Raw genomic sequence first — 17,905 nt, 5'->3', positions numbered from 1 at the left:
CCCTGTGTCTCTCTAACTGTGTGTCCCTGTGACTCTCTAACAGTGTGTCTCTGTAGCCCTGTGTCTCTCTAACTGTGTGACTCTGTGTCTGTATGACTCCGTGTCCCTGTGACTCAATGACTCTGTGTCATTGTGACTCTGTGTCTCTATGACTCTGTGACTGTGTCTCTGTGACTGTGTCCCTGTGACTCTGTGACTCTCTATCTCTGTGTCACCACGGTAGGATCTCCATACCAAGCCAGTCTTGTGCTTGTGACTGAAGGTAATGGAAGGATAGTCATGTACTGTCTGCTCTGCCTCCATGTGTTCTCGGGGATGTTTCATGGTCCACGCTGCACAAGGCAGACAGAGCACCAATGTTCAACGCCTTGAACGAAGTCACACATCACTGCTGGACACCCTCAGCTGCACAATGAAGTGCTTGTGTAGGTGCTGGGTGGGTATTGTGAAAACTGCTGAACCTACTGGTCTGGTATTGCAAGCCCTGGGCTATTGATGGAGAGATGGAACCTCAAATCCCATCACGGAAATGGAGAATCTAATGAATCTAGAATAAAAATCTGTCATAAACTAATAAATGCTAACCGCAGAAGTAGCAGGTTATTGGTCGGACCAATCTGTTCGGCCAGTGTACGTCGAAGACGGGCAATAAATATTGTGTTTGACATCAACGCCCACATCTCATAAACAAGTAAACGAAAATATTAGTCCCTGGGCCAGACTCAAACCCACAACCTTCTGACTCAGAGTTGAGACCTCTACCCAGAAAACAGCCGCCATTCTGAGGTCAAACAAGCATTGCCTTGGACATTGGGCAGTCAGGGGATGAGGCAGTTCCTGAGGTTCCAATGGTGGTGGACATTGGACAATAGGTGCAGGAGGAGGCCATTCGGCCCTTCGAGCCTGTACGCACCGCCATTCAATGTGATCATGGCTGATCATTCTCAATCAGTACCCCGTTCCTGCCTTCTCCCCATACCCCCTGACTCCGCTTTCCTTAAGAGCTCTATCTAGCTCTCTCTTGAATGCATTCAGAGAATTGGCCTCCACTGCCTTCTGAGGCAGAGAATTCCACAGATTCACAACTCTCTGACTGAAAAAGTTTTTCATCATCTCTGTTCTAAATGGCCTACCCCTTATTCTTAAACTGTGGCCCCTGGTTCTGGACTCCCCCAATATTGGGAACATGTTTCCTGCCTCTAACGTGTCCAACCCCTTAATAATCTTATACGTTTCGATAAGATCTCCTCTCATCCTTCTAAATTCCAGTGTATGACTGAATCAATGACTGAAGAAACGTTCCTGCTCTCCACAGATGCTGCCTGACCCACTCCAGTCTTTCAACATATGATAGTCCCGCCATTCCGGGAATTAACCTAGTAAACATACGCTGCACGCCTTCAATAGCAGGAATATCCTTCCTCAAATTTGGAGACCAAAACTGCACACAGTACTCCAGGTGCGGTCTCACTAGGGCCCTGTACATCTGCAGAAGGACCTCTTTGCTCCTATAATCAACTCCTCTTGTTATGAAGGCCAACATTCCATTGGCTTTCTTCACTGCCTGCTGTACCTGCATGCTTCCTTTCAGTGACTGATGCACTAGGACACCCAGATCTCGTTGTACATCCCCTGTTCCTAACTTGAGTAGGACCTTGAGTACTGTAATAGGTTTAGGTTGAGGTTTCGGTTTACTGTTGTTATGTGTAGCGAAAAGCTTTGCTTTTGCTTGCTCTCCAAACAGATCAGGTCTACTATGCAATCAGCCCAAACTCATGTACATTAGGAGGAATGAGGAAGATACACAGAGTGCAGGATAGACAGTAGTTCTCAGCGCATCAGTAGCGCATCAGTTCTATAGACAAGGCCCAATGTCCACAATGGAGTAGAGGTGAATCGGACAGTACCCTAGATTATGGATATCATAGAGTCATAGAGTGATACAGCGTAGAAACAGGCCCTTCAGCCCAACTTGCCCTCGTCCGCCAACCATTCCCCTGGTGCTACAGAGCATGGCCAAGGTTTGAGCTCAACACACTGCAACGATTTCAGCTTCTGCTTCATGGCAAGAATAATACAAGATTAGTGCAGTGCGGTGGTAGAGATGTTGCCTTGCAGTGCCAGAGACCCGGGTTCCATCCCGACTACGGGCGCCGTCTGTACGGAGTTTGTACGTTCTCCCCGTGACCTGCGTGGGTTTTCTCTGAGATCATCGGTTTCCTCCCGCACTCCAAAGACGTGCAGGTTTGCAGGTTCATGTGTAAATTGTCCTCTAGTGCTTGTAGGGTCGTGTTAGTGTGCGGGGATCGCTGGTCGGCGCAAACCCGGTGGGCCAAAGGGCATGTTTCCGCGCTGTATCTCTAAACTAAACTATGCTAAACAGTCGGCCCTTGCCATGTTGGTTTTGGGAGTCGGCTGTTCCTTTCCTCCTCTGCTTTCCCGCGATGATCAGGGTTCTGTGCAATGCTGAGCACTGATGCATAGACGCCAGTCTCTACAATAATATCAACGTTAACACAGACAACAATGTTTAGTCCAGGGTAAAACAGCTCCCCTTTTGTGTCACTGCAGAGATCTGAAATTCTTCAAACATAACAGGAAATGCCAGTGGTGGAAATCTGTTGAAAATATGAATTGAAATTTTTTTTGTGAGTGGGCCTCAGTATTGAAAAGTAGAAACGTAGAAAATAGGTGCAGAGGTAGGCCATTCGGCCATTCGGCCCTTCGAGCCTGTACGCACCGCCATTCAATGTGACCATGGCTGATCATCCACAATCAGTACCCCGTTCCTGCTTTCTCCCCATATCCCTTGATTCCGTTAGCCCTAAGAGCTAAATCTAACTCTCTCTTGAAAATATCCAGTGAATTGGCCTCCACTGCCTTCTGTGGCAGAGAATTCCACAGATTCACAACTCTCTGGGTGAAAACGTTTTTCCTCATTTTCGTTTAGTTTAGATTAGTTTAGCTTAGTTTAGTTTAACGATACAGTGCGGAAACAGACCTTTTGGCCCACCGGGTCAATACACAATAGGTGCAGGAGGAGGCCATTCGGCCCTACGCACCAGCACTGCCATTCAATGTGATCATGGCTGGTCATTCTCAATCAATACCCCGTTCCTGCCTTCTCCCCATACCCCCTGACTCCACTATCCTTAAGAGCTCTATCCAGCTCTCTCTTGAATGCATTCAGAGAATTGGCCTCCACTGCCTTCTGAGGCAGAGAATTCCACAGATTTACAACTCTCTGACTGAAAAAGTTTTTCCTCATCTCAGTTCTAAATGTCCGACCCCTTAGTCTTAAACTGTGTGGCCCCTGGTTCTGGACTCCCCCAACATTGGGAACATGTTTCCTGCCTCTAACGTGTCCAACCCCTTAATAATCTTATACGTGCAGCGTAGGTTCACTAGGTTAATTCCCGGAATGGCGGGGCGGTCATATGTTGAAAGACTGGAGCGACTAGGCTTCTATACACTGGTATTTAGAAGGATGAGTGGGGATCTTATTGAAACGTACAAGATTATTAAGGGGTTGGACACGTTAGGTAGAGGCCGTGAGGAGAGATCAGGGCATTTCGCGAGAGAAAGACAGGTGGAGGTTAAACAGTGTGGGACAGTGATAGGGGAGATGGGAGAGAGAGCGAAGGAGAGAAAGAGAGGGGGAGAAGGAGGGAGAGAGAGAGAGGGAGGGAGCAAGAGTGGGGGAAGGGGAGAGATGAGAGAGAGAGAAGGGGAAAGGAGAGAGAGAAGGGGAAAGGGGAGAGAGAGGGAAGGAGGGAGAGGGAGGGAGAGGGATGGACAGAGAAAGAGAGGGGGGAGGGAGGGAAAGTGGGGAGAGTGAGAGGGAGGGAGAGATTGAGGGAGGGAGAGACAGACAGAAGGAAGGAAAGAGATGGGAAGAGAGGGAGTGTGTGGGGGAAAGAGAGAGAGAGGGAAAGGGAGAGGGGGTGAGAGAGAGAGAGAGAGAGAGAGAGAGAGAGGGGATAGGGGGTGAGAGAGAGAGAGGGAGAGAGAGAGAGAGAGACGGAGAAAGTGACAGGGGGTGAGAGGGAAAGGGGGAGGGTGTGAGAGAGGGGGAGAAAGGGAGAGGGGGTGAGGGGGGAAGGGAGAGGGGAGAGAGAGAGAGAGAGGGGGGAAAGGGAGAGGGGGTGAGAGAGAGAGAGAGAGAGAGAGAGTCCTGACTGAGATGTGTGTGAGACACAGGGGCAGGTTAATGCCAAGCGTGGCCATGCTTATTTTCTTTAGCAGATGTTTACAGTCCGGGCGATATTCGAGTAAACTACAGCCTGTGGCTCTCTTCCCTCGGCCAAACTTCTGCAGATGCTGAGCTGGGGAACAAGAGAGTTTTTATCTGAAACAAACGGTTTGGAGTCAGTGCGCGAGGGTGATGTTGCTCCACTCCTCTCACCCCCCCCCCCCCACCTTGGCCGAGACTCCTGCTCTCCCCGTCTTACAGCGACGGGTGACGTGATACCTGGACAGGTGGGTGGGTGACTGCAGGTTAGCCAGGTAAAGCAAAGGGCAGCGAGCCCTGGGAATGGACACATTGCAGGGAGGTGTTGCAATGGAAGTGCGGACAAGGTTTCACTTGGTGGACCGGTTGTGTGTGATACCTCTTGGCCACAGCACAATCTGGGGACCCCCCGCGCTTTTCCAAAGAAGCTTCAGTCATAGAGTCGTAGAGGCAAATGCAAACAGGCCCTTCGGCCCATTAATGAAGGGATTAAAAGTACCATTAGCAAATTTACAGATGATACAAAGCTGGGTGGCAGTGTGAACTGTGAGGAAGATGCTATGAGGTTGCAGGGTGACTTGGACAGGTTGTGTGAGTGGGCGGATGCATGGCAGATGCAGTTTAATGTGGATATGTGTGAGGTTATCCACTTTGGTGGTAAGAATAGGAAGGCAGAGTATTATCTGAATGGTGTCAAGTTAGGAAAAGGGGACGTGCAACGAGATCTGGGTGTCCTAGTGCATCAGTCACTGAAAGGAAGCATGCAGGTACAGCAGGCAGTGAAGAAAGCCAATGGAATGTTGGCCTTCATAACAAGAGGAGTTGAGTATAGGAGCAAAGAGGTCCTTCTGCAGTTGTACAGGGCCCTAGTGAGACCGCACATGGAGTACTGTGCGCAGTTTTGGACTCCAAATTTGAGGAAGGATATTCTTGCTATTGATGGCGTGCAGCGTAGGTTTACTAGGTTAATTCCCGGAATGGCGGGACTATCAAATGTTGAAAGACTGGAGCGACTAGGCTTGTATACACTGGAATTTAGAAGGATGGGAGGAGATCTTATCGAAACGTATAAGATTATTAAGGGGTTGGACACGTTAGAGGCAGGAAACATGTTCCCAATGTTGGGGGAGTCCAGAACAAGGGACCACAGTTTAAGAATAAGGGGTAGGCCATTTAGAACTGAGATGAGGAAAAACCTTTTCAGTCAGAGAGTTGTGAATCTGTGGAATTCTCTGCCTCAGAAGGCAGTGGAGGCCAATTCTCTGAATGCATTCAAGAGAGAGCTGGATAGAGCTCTTAAGGATAGCGGAGTCAGGGGTATGGGGAGAAGGCAGGAACGGGGTACTGATTGAGAATGATCAGCCATGATCACATTGAATGGCGGTGCGTACAGGCTCGAAGGGCCGAATGGCCTCCTCCTGCACCTATTGCCTATTGTAACTTGCCCGTGCCGACCGACGTGCCCCCTCTACACGCGTCCCACCTGCCCATGTTTAGCCCACATCCCTCTGAGCTTCACCTGTACGTACCTGTTCACAAGTCCACAAGTTATCGGAGTAGGATTAGGCCGCTCGGCCCATCGAGCCCAGTCCGCCATTCAATCATGGCCGATCTATCTCTGCCTCCTCACCCCATTCTCCTGCCTTCTCCCCATAACCCTTGACACCGTTCTAATCGAGAATTTGTCAATCTCTGCCTTAATAATATCCACTGACTTGGCCTCCACAGCCCTCTGTGGCAACGAGTTCCACAGATTAACTAACCCCCTGATGAAAATAGTTCCTCCTTGTCTATTTCTCATGGGACGTTTCACAGGGTGTGAGGGAGGGGGGGGGGCGAGGGAGGGAAGGGGAGGGGGGGAGAGGGAGGGCAATTGGAGAGGCTGGACCTCAGGGCATTGCCCAAGTACTTAGAGAGGGGGTGGGAGCAGGAGGGGAGGGAAAGTGGAGGGAGGGGAGTGAGATTGAGGGAGGAGGAGGGTGGGTGGAGGAAGGGAGGGGGGGAGGGTGGGGTAGGGTGGAGGGGGGGAGGGAAGGGTGGGGGGAGGGATCGGGAGGAGGGAGGGTGAGGGAAGGGTGGAGGGGGGAAGGGTGGTGGGAGGGGGGTGTGTGGTGGGGCTGTAGCTCAAGGTATTGTCCAAGCCTGTAGAGAGGTTGGATGGCGGGAGGGGATAGGGAGGGGGAGGGGAGGGAGGGAGGGTGAAGGAGAGGGAGGGTGGGGGGACAGTGGAGGGATTGGGAGGGGGGGGTGGGGGGACAGTGGAGGGATTGGGAGGGGGGGGTGGGGGGAGAGGCTGTAGCTCAAGGTATTGTCCAAGCCCGTAGAGAGGTTGGACGGCGGGAGGGGGAGGGTGGGTGTTTGGACTGTGGAGGGATTGGGTGGGTGAGGGAGAGGGAGGGAGGGTGGGTGGAGGGAGTGGGTGGGTGAGGGAGGGGAGATTGGGAAGGTGAGGGAGGGGGGAGTGGAGGGGCTGTAGCTCAAGGTATTATCCATGCTCACTACTCCACGTTCACTCACACAGATCTCCTGGGCCCGGCGTGTGAAGTAGGAGTGCGCCCCCTGATCATGGGGTCTCCCAGACACGGCCTACCCCCTCTACCCACACAGCCAACCCTTGTCAGGCCCTGAGAGGTCTATTATGGGCAGTGCTGGACGTGGACCAAACACAGCACTTCCACAGCCGACAAGGGAGATGGGGAAGAAAGAGGGACAGAGTGCAGGGAAAGGAAAATACGATATATTATTACCTTGGCATTTCCACAACAACTTGGGTCTTTCTTAGCGGAGCAGAGAGCCAGAAAGGACCAGTGTCAGAGCAGCTAACACCCGCACGCAAATAACCAGGCCTCTATCCCAGCATAGAAGGCCATATCCTGCATTCTTGGCCTCTGTGATGTTTACTTTCATGTTGCCTTTCAAATAAAATAATGTAAACACGGTATGTTAATGAAGAGGGGATCAGGCCAGGCTCTGGTTTCATCTAACAAGGATTGCCTTATGGCCGTCCCCTGCACCGCGCTCGATATCAAAGGGCCTCCACTGTAGGCCCTGCGCGTACAGGCCCAGCACCAGGACTGGGCCCTGCTCCTGCACGCCACACCCTGGCAGAGGGTCACGCTGCAGGAACGACACCAGCCTCTGCCTCTCCAGCTGAACCCACTGACAATGCCACACTTCACCCTCACCCCCAGCTAGGTTTGCCAACTTTCTGACTCCCAAATAAGGGACAAAAGGTGACGTCACCACCCCCGCAATCCCCCCCCCGGGGCTACAGTGTCCTGGCCTACAGCGGCCCCCGGGCCTACAGTGTCTGGGCCTACAGTGGACCCTGGGCCTACTGTGTCCAAGTCTACAGCAGCCCCTGGGCCTATAGTGTTGGGGCCTATAGTGTTGGGGCCTACAGTGTTGGGGCCTACAGCAGCCCGTGGGCCTACTGTGTCCAGGCCTATAGCAGCCCCTGGGCCTCTAGTGTCTGGGCCTACAGCTGCCCCCGGGCCTACTGTGTCCAGGCCTACAGCAGCCCCTAGGCCTATAGTGTCCGGGCCTACAGTGTCAGGGCCTACAGCGGCACCCAGGCCTATAGTGTCTGGGCCTACAGTGGTCCCCGGGCCCACAGTGTGCAGGCCTACAGCGGCCCCCGGGCCTACTATGTCCAGGCCTACAGCGGCCTACTGTGTCCAAGCCTACAGCAGCCCCTGGGCCTACAGTGTTGGGGCCTACAGCGGCCCCCGGGCCTAATACAGGACAAGGGCGGCTCCACATGGAACATACCAACTTGGCCCAATATACGGGATGTCCCAGCTAATACGGGACAGTTGGCAACCCTAGTCCCAGCCTGCCCTAAACGCTCCACCACACAGGCATATAATGCTCAGGCTTTCTAGGCCACTGTGTGTGAAGGAACTGTAGATGCGGGTTTAGACACAAAAAGCTGGAGAAACTCAGCGGGACAGATAGCATCTCTGGAGAGAAGGCATGGGTGAAGAAGGGCTTCGAGCCTAAACGTCGCCCATTCCTTCTCTCCACAGATGCTGCCTGACCCGCTGAGTTACTCCAGCACTCTGTGAAACGTCACCAATCCATGTTCTCCACAGATGCTGCCTGACCCGCTGTTACTCCAGCACTCTGTGAAACGTCAACTATCCATGTTCTCCACAGATGCTGCCTGACCCGCTGAGTTACTCCAGCACTCTATGAAACGTCACCTATCCATGTTCTCCACAGATGCTGCCTGACCCGCTGAGTTAGGCCAGTTTCTTTGTGTTTGTAGGCCACTGGGCAGGCCGCATTTAGTTTAGTATCGCGATACTCCGTGGAAACAGGCCCTTCGGCCCACCATGTCCGTGCCAACCAGCGGTCCTCATACACTAACACTACCCTACACACACTAGGAACAATCTACAATTATACCGAGCCAATTAACCAACAAGCCTGTGGGTCTTTGGAGTGTGGGAGGAAACCGGAGCACCCGGAGAAAACCCACCCAGGTCACAGGGAGAACGTACAAACTCCGTGCAGACAGCACCCGTGGTCAGGATCGAACCCGGGTCTCCGGCGCTGTGAGGCAGCAACTCCACTGTGCCGCTCTGGAGAGATGTGAGCAGGTTTGGGCCCCGAATCTGAGGAGGGATATGCTGGCACTGGAGACGGTTTACGAGAAAGATCCCAGGAAAAGATTAGGTGAAGGCATGATTAACTTTTGCCGGTACTGGGGCATGTATTTGTTGGAGTTTAGAAGGATGAGGGGGGACCACATTGAAGATTATCGAATGGTGAAAGAGACCGCTGAACTCTGAGTCTTCATTTGTAAACCAGCGCATGCAGATCCTGGTGCAGACAACCCAATCCCCATTCCCCCATCCCTCTCCATCTGCATCCCATCCTCACGCCTCACATTTCAGGTCTCTTCTCTCCTCTCCTCATCTCTCAGCCTTTTGTCTTCCTTCCATCACTGTCCAATCATCGGCCCATCAACTTCCCCACCTCCCCACCTGTATCCACCTATCACTCACCAGATTTTGCCTCCAACCCATGTTGTCGAGATGCTGCCTGACCCTCTGAGTTACTCCAGCACTCTGTGAAACGTCACCTATCCATGTTCTCCACAGGTGCTGCCTGACCCGCTGAGTTACTCCAGCATTCTGTGAAACGTCACCTACCCATGATGTCCAGAGATGCTGCCTGACCCGCTGAGTTACTCCAGCACTCTGTGAAACATCACCTATCCATGTTCTCCACAGATGCTGCCTGACCCGCTGAGTTACTCTAGTATTGTGTGTCTTTTTTTTGTAAACCAAGCCTGCGGTTCCTTATGTCCACTTGCAGATTTGATGATGAGTAGCCGGTAAGTGGTGCCCATGAACAGACCATGCCCAGACAGAGGATGCAGATCCAGAACCAGACAGGACTCAATGGCGGCCTGATTTACTGGTCGCTGGCACAGGGTGAGTGAGCAAAGTCTGGATGGATGGAGGCTTCAGTAAACACAGGTCTGAGGCCCTGACACCAAAGTAAACATGTAAGATTATTAAGGTGTTGGACACATTAGAGGCAGGAAACATGTTCCCAATGTTGGGAGAGTCCAGAACAAGGGGCCACACAGTTTAAGAATAAGGGGTCGGCCATTTAGAACTGAGATGAGGAAAAACGTTTTCAGTCAGAGTTGTGAATCTGTGGAATTCTCTGCCTCAGAAGGCAGTGGAGGCCAATTCTCTGAATGCATTCAAGAGAGAGCTGGATAGAGCTCTTAAGGATAGTGGAGTCAGGGGGTATGGGAGAGGGCAGGAACGGGGTACTGATTGAGAATGATCAGCCATGTTCATATTGAATGGCGGTGCTGGATCGAAGGGCTGAATGGCCTCCTCCTGCACCTATTGTCTATTGTCTCTCTCCCCATCCCCTCTCTCTCACCCTCTTTCTCTCTCTCCCCCCATCTCCCTCTCTCTCTCTCACCCTCTTTCTCTCTCTCTCCCCCCATCTCCCCTCTCTCTCTCCCCCCCCCCTCTCTCTCTCTCACACTCTTTCTCTCTCTCTCTCCTCCCCTGACCCACGTTCACTGGCCATCTTCCCCAGCTTGCTGGTGACGTTAACCACTGGTACATTTTGCCCTGGGCCAGCCTGGTTCTGGCATCAGGGCCCATGAGGTAATGCGATGTATCTCCCCTGGCCGCCAAGACCTCACCCCTCACCTGTCCTCCACGGGTCAGTTTCACATCTGCCCGTTTAGGGGCACATTTCCAAACTCCGCCAACCCAGAGATGTGTATTTCCACACTGGGTGCATCGCTGGGTCTAAATCGTGTGTAGTCCGCGTACAAATTGCTCGCCCTCTGTCGCTGGTGGCCAACGGGTCTCGGTCCCAGAACTGCGACGAGATGCAACGAGACCTGGGACAGTCATTGAAAGTAGGCATGCAGGTGCAGCAGGCAGTGAAGAAAGCGAATGGTATGTTGGCATTCATAGCGAAGGGATTTGAGTATAGGAGCAGGGAGGTTTTGCTGCAGTTGTACAGGGCATTGGTGAGACCACACCTGGAGTATAGCGTAGAGTTTTGGTCTCCTAATCTGAGGAAAGACTTTCTTGCCATAGAGGGAGTACAGAGGTTCACCAGATTGATTGCTGGGATGGCAGGAATTTCATATGAAGAAAGATTGGATAGACTCGGCTTGTACTCGCTGGAATTTAGAAGATTGAGGGGGGATCTTATAGAAACTTACAAAATTCTTAAGTGGTTGGACAGGCTAGATGCAGGAAGATTGTTCCCGATGTTGGGGAAGTCCAGAACAAGGGGTCACAGTTTAAGGATAAGGGGGAAGTCTTTTAGGACCGAGATGAGAAAGTTATTTTTCACACAGAGTGGTGAATCTGTGGAATTCTCTGCCACAGAAGGTAGTTGAGGCCAGTTCATTGGCTATATTTAAGAGAGAGTTAGATGTGGCCCTTGTGGCTAAAGGGACCAGGGGGTATGGAGAGAAGGCAGGTACGGGATACTGAGTTGGATGATCAGCCATGATCATATTGAATGGCGGTGCAGGCTCGAAGGGCCGAATGGCCTACTCCTGCACATATTTTCTACGTTTCTATGGGAACATGAGACTTCCAGAAGAAGCTGTTGTGTTTTACTTCCTCTGCCTTTCCCGGCCGCCTGTTGTGCTGTCTCGGTGGCTCAGGGTCCAAGTTCCTCGAGCCTTCTTCATTCCACCCCTGGAATGTCCAACCTACTCCTGTTGGTGCCAGGAGCTTCAGCGGTGAGTAAAGTGTTCAGGGAACAGGCCCATGTCCAGCAGCAGATCCCATTCCAGCTGAGGTCATGCCCACGTCTCCATATCGCCCGCGCTCTGCGGCGATGGTGAGGGGACCTTGGCAATCTGTGGCCCATCCTCTGTACAGGAAGGAACTGCAGATGCTGGTTCACACTGCAGATAGACACAGAAATGCTGGAGTAACTCAGCAGGACAAGCAGAGAAGGCTCTGAAGAAGAGTCTGAAGAAAGTTCTCCCCTTCCTCTGTAGGCCGAGCTGAGACAGTTTCAGCTGGGAAGAAACTGTTTGTCAATGTCTCCCCGGCTGTTATCAGGCAACAATATCACCCCGCCACAACCAGAGAGCAGCGCTGAACTATCATCTACCTCATTCCCGACCCTCGGACTATCCCTGACCGGACTTTGCTGGCTTTACCTTGCACTAAACGTTATTCCCTTATCATGTATCTGTACACTGTAAATGGCTCGATTGTGATCATGTGTTGTCTTTCCGCTGACTGGTTAAGATTTTTATTTTAGATTCAGAGATACAGCGCAGAAACAGGCCCTTCGGCCCACCGGGTCCGCCCCGCCCAGCCAATTAACCTACAAACCTGCACGTCTTTGGAGTGTGGGAGGAAACTGAAGATCTCGGAGAAAACCCACGCAGGTCACGGGGAGAACGTACAAACTCCGTACAGACGGCGCCCGTAGTCAGGATCGAAACTGGTTAGCACGCAACAAAAAGCTTTTCACTGTACCTCGCTACACCTGACAGTAAACTACACTGAACTGAGCTCGCCAGTCAGAGCACAGCACGGGTCCTCAACACCACAAGCCCACGAGGGAGAAACAAAGAACTGCAGATGCTGGTTTACACCAATGAAAGACACAAAGTGCTGGAGTAACTCAGCGGCTCAGACAGCATCTCTGGAGAATGTGGATGGGCAACGTTTCGGGTCGGGACCTTTCTTCAGACTGCCAATTAACTGCACGAATTGGCGTCAAAGGCACCACAGTTCCAAAACCAGGTGAGTTTTGTGTCTCTGCTCTCCCCGCAGTACCGGCTCCCAGCAACAGGTGGGGGTGCTGCGCCGTCAAACTGCACCGTGCTCTGGACAGCTCGCCATCGCCATCACCTGGTTACAAGCATTACAACTGTCCCGGACTGACATCTGAAAGACCCATCTCAGGTCATTAGACAGGAACAGAATGAGATCATTCGGCCCATTAATTCTGCTTGGATGAAGGGGTTAAAAGGGGACTATCATATGTTGAAAGACTAGGCTTGTATACACTGGAATTTAGAAGGATGAGAGGAGATCTTATCGAAACGTATGATTATTAAGGGGTTGGACACGTTAGAGGCAGGAAACATGTTCCCAATGTTGGGGGAGTCCAGAACAAGGGGCCACAGTTTAAGAATAAGGGGTAGGCCATTTAGAAATGAGATGAGGAAAAACTTTTTCGGTCGGAGAGTTGTGAATCTGTGGAATTCTCTGCCTCAGAATGCAGTGGAGGCCAATTCTCTGAATGCATTCAAGAGAGAGCTAGATAAAGCTCTTAAGGATAGCGGAGTCAGGAGGTATGGGGAGAAGGCAGGAACGGGGTACTGATTGAGAATGATCAGCCATGAATGGCGGTGCTGGCTCGAAGGGCCAAATGGCCTCCTCCTGTACCTGTTGTCTATTGTCTATTGTCTACACGTTATGGGGAGAAGGCAGGAGAATGGGGTTGGGAGGGAAAGATGGTTCAGGCATGATTGAATGGTGGAGTAGACTCGATGGGCCGAATGGCCTGATTCTGCTCCAATGACTCGTGAACCTGCACCAGCGGAAACGGTTAGTGGTTGTTGACGGTGGAGAGCTCAAACATTCCTGGAGGCTGAGGGAAGTGTGAGAGTAAAACGGCTTCACAGATGTTGAGCAAGGCACCGCAGGGAAAGGCAGGAACAGGCAGGCGCTGTGGTCGGGGCTGGGACCAGTGGTCACGTCTCGACACATTCCACAGCGCCACAGAGCGGAGCTGGCCTCACTGGGAGAGTGGCCGCTGGTGTGAACGCAACCCACGCCAGGTCAGCCTTCAGTCTGAACTCTACCCGCACCGCCCCAGCGGACAAACCCTCTCGTGTGTCCTCTCTGGGTGCCGCCGTGAGTCCAGTCACTCCCCCACCTCTGTCAGGTATGTAGGAAAATAACTGCAGATGCTGGCACAAATCGAAGGGATCACAAAATGCTGGAGTAACTCAGTGGGTCAGGCAGCATCTCAGGAGAGAGGGAATGGGTGACGTTTCGGGTCGAGACCCTTCTTCAGATTGAAGACTCTCCTAGATGCTGCCTGACCTGCTGAGTTACTCCAGCATTTTGTGACCCCACTTCTGTCACCTCCCTCTCCATCACATCTGAAATTGCGAAACCCTGAAACATTCAGCTGCTACGCCTGTCCCTCTCACAACCAGGTCCCGCTAACTGTTTCTAATATGTGTATGTATGTATGTATCTAATATGTGTATGTATGTATGTATGTATATATATAAACACACGTATACGCGTATATATATGCACATCTATGTATATACATGACCAAGTGGACCCGTTGGGCCCAAACCTCTCCTGCATTGGTGCAGCACCCTCTCCTCTCCTCTCCTCCCCCCTCCCTCCACTCCCACTCCCCCTTTCCCCTCCCTCCCTCCACTCCCCCTCCTCCCTCCACTCCTCGTCCCTCCTCGCTCCACTCCCCCTCCCTCCCCTCCCTCCCCCTCAACCCCCCTTATCCTCCCTCCCCCCCTCCCTCCCGCTCTCCCCTCTCTCCCTAGGAGATAAATTTAAACTTTAAAATGTGAATAACTTAAAAATATAACACCGATTTCAATGAAACTTCTTCCATTGGCACCAAAGGGACAACGGTGAATAAGGTGGGCCTAAACATTGTCGCGCTATCGTGTACCATTTTGGCTGTAGTTCAGGAACAAACAAACAAACAAACGTGAGTTTTAGTATATACTAGACCAAGTGGGGCCCGTTCCTCGTAGGATTTCCATTGCGACCTGGGGAAATCACGTTTTTCCTTTAAAATAAATCTCAATGGGGTGGGGAGAGGAGGGGTGGATGAGGAGGGGGGAATGGGGTGGGGGAGGGGAAAGGGGACAGGGAGCCACTGACACCGTTCTTTCTCCTTCACTGTGGTGCCGTGCTCCTCCAGGGGAGGGGGATCGCAATTAAAGGCGGTACAGAGAAGGGGAGAGGGTGTGACCGAGGAGCCTTGGACGGAAAGCCTCGCCTGTATTGGTATAGCAGCCTCAACCCCCTACTCAATCCCCCTTATTCCCCCCCTCCCTACCCCCAACTCTCCCATCTTCCCCGACCCCCACTGTTCCCTTCTCCCCCACCGCCACCTCTCCTCCCCCCCACCCCTACGCTCCCCTTCCCCCCACCCCTCCTACCCATCCCCTCTTCCCTCCTACCCACCCACCCACCTAGCCCTCCTCCCCAGTCTCTCTCCCTCCCACCCCCACCCCCACTCGCACTCTCCTCCACCCCTCCATTCCCCACCACCCCCCTTTCCACCACTCTCCCCTCCCCCCACTCTCTCCTCCCCAACCCCTCTCACTCCCCAGCCACCCTTTCCCCCCACTCTCTCCTCCCCCACCTACGTATCCCCCACATTCTCCTCCCCCAGCCCCACGCTCACTCTCGCCCACCCCCCCTCATCCACCACGCCTCCCCACCTTCATCCCCTCCCACCCCTACCCTCCCCTCCACCCACCCCACCCGCATTCTCACAGTCCCCCTCCCCCCACCCCCTCTCCCATCTTCCCCAACCACTCTCCCCTGACCCCCACTGTCCCCCTACTCTCTTCCCCCACCACCACCCCCCTTTCCCCCACACCCCGTCTCCCCCCACCCTCCCCCTTTCACTCTCACTGTTCCCTTCCCCCCCACCCACCTTCCCTCCTTTTCCCTCCCACCCCCATTCTCTCTTCCCCTCACCACCACCCCCTCCCCGTCCCACTCTCCCTCCCACCCCCACTCTCTGCCCCTCCCAACCTCCCCCACCCCCCTCTTCCCTGACCCCCACTGTCCCCCTTCCCCCTCCCCCCACCCCTCCTCTTCCTCCTCACCCGCACTCTGCCCTCCTCCCCAGTCCCACTCTCCCTCCCACCCCCACTCCTCCCCCCACCTCCTCATTCTCTTCTCTCCGCCCCCAAACGCACTCTCCCCCACCCCCCTTTCCCCACCACCCCCCCTTCCACCACTCTCTCCTCCCCCAGCCCGACTCTCCCCCACCCCCGCTCCTCTCCTCCCCCCACCCTCACCCCTCCACTCCACCCACTCACCCCACCCCCATTCTGTCCCCCTCCCTTCCCACCTCTTCCCCACCCCCACTGTCACCCTTCCCCCCACCCCCACTCTCTTCCCACCACCACCACCACCACACCCCCTTGCCCCCACACACCCCTCTCCTCCCCTTTCACTCACTGTCCCCTCCTCCCCACTCTTCCCAGACCAACACAGTCCCCTACCACCCCCACTCTCTTCCCCCCCCCACCACTGTCCCCCCCTCCAGTCCCACTCTCCCTCTCACCCCCACTCTCGGCTCCTCCCACCCTCCCCCTCTCCCCTAACCCACACTGTCCCCCTTGCCACCAACCTCCACTCTCTCTTCCCCCTACCCCCTCTCCTGTTGTCCCCCCCCGTCCCACTCTCCCTCCCACCCACACTCTCTGCTCCTCCCACCCTCCCCCCATTCTCTCCTCCCCCCACACTCCCCCTCCCCGCCAATCTCTTCTCCACTCCCCCCAGCCCCACTCTCACTCTCCCCCACCACCCCTCTCTCCTCCACCCATCCTCTCTCCTCCACCCCTCTTCCCCCCACCCGCACTCTCTTACCTATCACCACCCCCTTCCCCGCCAATCTTTCCTCCCCAGACCCTCTCTCACTCTCCCCATCCTCCTCTCTCCTCCACCCGTCCTTGACCCCCACCCTCCCCTCCACACTCGCCCCACCCCCATTATCACTGTCCCCCCCAACCCCATTTCCCCCACGCCCTCTCTCCTCTCCCAGTCTCCCCCTCCTCCCCTTTCACTCTCACTGTCCCCCACCCCCTCTTCCCCCAACCACCCCCACTGACCCCCCTCCCCAGTCCCACTCTCCCCACTCTCTCCTCACCCACCCCTCCCTTTCCCCCACTCTCTCCTCCCCCCACCCTCACACCCCTCCCACCCCCACCCTTCCCTCCACCCACTCGGCCTCCACGTCCACTCCCCTCCGTGGAGCCGTTGGCGGCGAAAGGCACTTACCGATCGTGCAGGGAGGAGGAGGGAGCTCCGGACTACTGGAGTCGGGCGGCGGAGGTGGGACTACTCGAGGCGGGCCGGCGGGTCTGGGAGAGTGGGGAGGGGAGGGGGGGAGAGAGGAGAGAGACGCGGCGGGAGGCCCGCACAAGATGGCGGAGCGTGAGGAGAGCGGCCGCCATCTTTGTGAAGTCGCGACGGGGCCGTCGGTGGCAGCGGCCGCTGAAGGAGGAGGAGGAGGAGGAGAAGCTGCCCGCTGCGCTGCGGCTTGTGTGCGGTAACGGTGCGGGGCGCTGGGCCCGGGCGGGAGGGAGGGAGGGGGGACTCGAGGACGCCGTGCGTGTTGAAGCTGCCCTCTGCGATGATGGAGCCGGTCCTCAACCAGCGGCGGCAGCAGCGCGCGGTGGGGCTGTCGGCGACGGCAGTTGGTGGAGACCGCGTCATCAAGCGGCAGTTGGTGGAGACCGCGTCATCAAGCGGCAGTTGGTGGAGGCCGCGTCATCAAGCGGCAGTTGGTGGTGGCCGCGTCATCAAGCGGCAGTTGGTGGAGAACGCGTCATCAAGCGGCAGCAGCAGCAGCAGCGCGCGGTGGGCTGTCGGCGACGGAGGTTGGTGGAGTTCGCGTCATCAAGCGGCAGTTGGTGGAAACCGCGTCATCAAGCGGCAGCAGCAGCAGCGCGCGGTGGGCTGTCACTCAATAGACAACAGACAATAGGTGCAGGAGGAGGCCATTCGGCCCTTCGAGCCTGTACGCACCGCCATTCAATGCGATCATGGCTGATCACTCTCAATCAGTACCCCGTTCCTGCCTTCTCCCCATACCCCCTCACTCCGCTATCCTTAAGAGCTCTATCCAGCTCTCTCTTGAAAGCATCCAACGAACTGACCTCCACTGCCTTCTGAGGCAGAGAATTCCACCCCTTCACCACTCTCTGACTGAAAAAGGTCTTCCTCATCTCCGTTCTAAATGGCCGACCCCTTATTCTTAAACTGTGGCCCCTTGTTCTGGACTCCCCCAACATTGGGAACATGTTTCCTGCCTCTAACGTGTCCAACCCCCTAATTATCTTATATGTGTCAATAAGATCCCCGCTCATCCTTCTAAATTCCAGTGTATACAAGCCCAGTCGCTCCAGTCTTT

Source organism: Rhinoraja longicauda, chromosome 19, assembly GCF_053455715.1.
Source record: "Rhinoraja longicauda isolate Sanriku21f chromosome 19, sRhiLon1.1, whole genome shotgun sequence".
NCBI lineage: Eukaryota > Metazoa > Chordata > Chondrichthyes > Rajiformes > Arhynchobatidae > Rhinoraja > Rhinoraja longicauda.
This window is presented reverse-complemented; position numbering follows the sequence as displayed.